General features: G+C 45.3%; 1 pseudogene; it reads left to right on the forward strand.

Moving 5' to 3' along the window:
• Positions 1-950: 950 nt before the first annotated feature.
• Positions 951-1,657, forward strand: LOC128064761 (60S ribosomal protein L10a-like; annotated as a pseudogene).
• Positions 1,658-3,703: the final 2,046 nt, after the last annotated feature.

A 3,703-nucleotide genomic window follows, 5' to 3' on the forward strand; every position in this document is an offset into this window, starting at 1 on the left:
CCATGATTCCTCTCTCTGTCACCTCCATTGCTCATGACAGATCCTGAACTTCTGTCTCCACCTGTAAAGCTGCTGCCTTGGGCCAGGCCATCCATATTTCCCACCTGGACCACTACAAAGCCTTGCTCCCTGGTCTCCTTGCTTCCCATGGTGAGCTCTCACACAGTGGCCATGGTGATTTTCATTACATTTAACTGAGTCGATTCCCTGCTTAAAATCCTAGAATTGTTTCTGTGATGGTTGGATTAAAATCCAAACTGCTCCCTTTGGCTTACAAGGACCCTTACGATTTGGCCTCTGCCTACCTCTCAGATCTCTTGCTGTCCCAGTCTTGCCTTTTTCCCTCCCAGGAGTGCAGCCTTTGCACTCACCCCTTCCTCCTCCTAGAATGCTCTTCCCCTACAGTTCCCCATGGCGCCTTTGCATTACTTCGGGTCATTAAAACTTACCTTTTCAGTAAGACTTTCCCTGAACACTCAGGCATTCTCTGGCACATCACACTTTTACTTTTACACGTCTTACTTTTTATTCTGCATAATATTAATGTTATTAATTTTGAAATTTAACAATGTATTTCTTTATTCTTGGCTGTGCTGGGTCTTCGCTGCTGTGCAGGCTTCTCTCTAGTTGTGGTGAGCAGGAGTTACTCTTCGTTGCAATATGCAGGCTTCTCATTGTGGTGGCTTCTCTTGTGGAGCAGGGCTCTAGGGCATGCGAGCTTCAGTAGTTGCAGCACATAGGCACAGTCATTGTGGCTCTCGGGCTCTGGAGCACAGGCTTGATAGTTGTGGCACATGGGCTGAGTTGCTCCTTGGCATGTGGGATCTTCCAAGACCAGGGATCAAACCCATGTCTCCTGCAGTGGCAGGCGGATTCTTTACCCCTGAACCACCAGGGAAGCCCTGTTTAAATTTTTATTGAAAATACTTATTTTAGCTTTTTCCGGTTATCTCGGCGTAGGGAGCTATGAGCAGCAAAGTCTCCCGCGACACCCTCTATGAGGCGGTGCGGGAAGTCCTGCACGGGAACCAGCGCAAGCGCAGAAAGTTTTTGGAGATGGTGGAGCTTCATATCAGCCTGAAGAACTATGACCCTCAGAAGGACAAACGTTTCTCGGGCACCGTCAGGCTTAAGTCCACTCCCCGCCCCAAGTTCTCCGTGTGTGTCTTGGGGGACCAGCAGCATTGTGATGAGGCCAAGGCTGTGGATATCCCCCACATGGACATCGAGGCACTGAAAAAACTCAACAAGAATAAGAAACTGGTCAAGAGCTGGCCAAGAAATATGATGCCTTTTTGGCTTCAGAGTCTCTGATCAAGCAGATCCCCCGAATCCTGGGCCCAGGCCTGAACAAGGCTGGCAAGTTCCCTTCCTTGCTGACCCACAATGAGAACATGGTGGCCAAAGTTGATGAAGTGAAGTCCACGATCAAGTTCCAGATGAAGAAGGTGCTGTGTCTGGCAGTGGCTGTTGGCCACGTGAAGATGACAGATGATGAGCTTGTGTACAACATCCACTTAGCTGTCAACTTCCTGGTATCATTGCTCAAGAAAAATTGGCAGAACGTCAGGGCCTTGTACATTAAGAGCACCATGGGCAAGCCCCAGCGTCTGTACTAAGGCACAGCTTAATAAACCATACTAAACCATCAAAAAAAAAAAAAGAAAAGAAAAGAAAATACTTATTTTATTCCCGCTCTAAATGGGTGAACATCTTTTAGGGATTGCCCTGCTGCCGATTTTTTTTAATGAATTTTTACTGGAGTATAGTTGATTTACCATGTTGCGTTAGTTTCTGCTGTACAACAAAGTGAATCAGTTACACTCTTTTTTAGATTCTTTTCCCATATAGGTCATTACAGAATACTGAGTAGAGTTCCCTGTGCTTTACAGTAGGTCCTTATTAGCTATCTATTCTATATATAGTAGTGTGTACATGTCAATCCCAGTCTCTCAGTTTTTCCCTCCTCCCTCCAACATTTAATTTGTTTGTTTTTACTGTTTATTAGAATGGGAGCCCTAGGAGCATAGGGACAAGAACAGCGCCTGGCTCTAAACAAATGCTCATTAGGTACACATTGAATGAATGAATGGAAGTTGGGGCTGGACTATGAAGAGTGGGCAGTCTTCCAGGACTCGGAAAGAAAATGGACAAAGGTATAATAATGTCAGGAGTAAGCACAGCCTGTCCCAGGAATGGCCCGCTCAGCTTCAGCGGAGGGCTAGTTGGAGCCTAGAGGCAAAAGAAGCTGGGGACACAGACAGGGTCTAGATTCTGAAGCTCCCTGAAAGTTAGACTAGGAATCAGAACTGCATCCTGCAAGATCACAACAAGCCATTTGAAGCCCTTTGAGCTGAGGGGTGGCCTAATTAAAACTGTCTTTTGAGAAAATTAATCCAGAGTCTGCTGCAGAAGGGACTGAAGTAAGACCAGCTGCCTAATTTGTAGGACCCAGTGCAAAATGAAAATGTGGAATCCCTTATTCAAAAAGGGGAAAGGACTTCCCTGGTGGTCCAGTGGCTAAGACACTGCACTCACTGTGCAGGGGGCCTGGGTTCCATCCCTTGTCAGGGAATCAGATCCCACATGCTGCAAATATAGGTCCTACATGCCACCTCCAAGGACCTTCTGATAAGAATCCCAAGTGCCACAACTGAGACCTGGCACAGTCAAATAAATAAATATTTTTGAAAAAAGGCTGGAAAAAACTGGTCTTCCATTTAGTAAACTGGAGAATTCCATAGACAGAGGAGCTTGGCAGGCTATAGTCCATGGGGTTGCAAAGAGTCAGACATGACTGAGCCACGAACACTTTCTCTTTTCACAAGGTACTAAAATATAAAATGCTTTCCTTTCTTCCACGATTCTTCTCATGACTTTTCATGGTGTTTTTAATTTATTTAATGTTATTTTAAATAAAGAAAATAGCATTTTTTAACCTTCAGCTTACTGATGACTGAAATGAAAACAGAATTGTGGGTTGCCCCAATTTTCCCTGTCTGTCATCATTGCCAGAAGAAGTGGTTGGCTAAAGCAGCGAATTAATGTGACTGGGAATGGATATGGTAGGATGCCTGCCATCATCCATGTCTCCTAGAAGACCATTATCTTCTTTCTGGATTCAAAGCAAGTTCTGTTTCAAATGGAACGGTAGCTTCTCAGCTGTCATCCCCTACACTTATTCAGGTGTAGACATGACATGCTTATTTTGTACTCACTTTGAGTCTCACTGAACTCCCATGTATGGTGGGTCCATCAGAGTTCTGTGCCGACTCTTTGTGATCCCATGGACTATATAGTCCATGGAATTCTCCAGGCCAGAATACTGGAGTGGGTAGCCTTCCCCTTCACCAGGGGATCTTCCCAAACCAGGGATTGAACCCAGGTCTCCCTCATTGCAGGCAAATTCTTTAGCAGCTGAGCCACAAGGGAAGCCCTCTGTGCTCATGGAGCATTCCAAATGGCATGTTAGGCTTATCTCCTCTACTCACACATATGGGCTATTGTCCCATTGGACAAAGCACAAGTTCAAAGATAAAATTATTAAGAAATCCAAGATGGTGGCCACAAAGCACAAGACCAAGCACAAGGCAATTCTGAGCCTGGGCCTTTGAAACAGGAGGGAAGAGGGCAGGACATACACTTTAAAAGAAGGACATAGCCCAAGGACATGACATAACTAATTAGAACAAAATAAGTCCAA

This window comes from Budorcas taxicolor, chromosome 19, assembly GCF_023091745.1.
Source record: "Budorcas taxicolor isolate Tak-1 chromosome 19, Takin1.1, whole genome shotgun sequence".
In the NCBI taxonomy this organism is placed as follows: Eukaryota; Metazoa; Chordata; class Mammalia; order Artiodactyla; family Bovidae; genus Budorcas; species Budorcas taxicolor.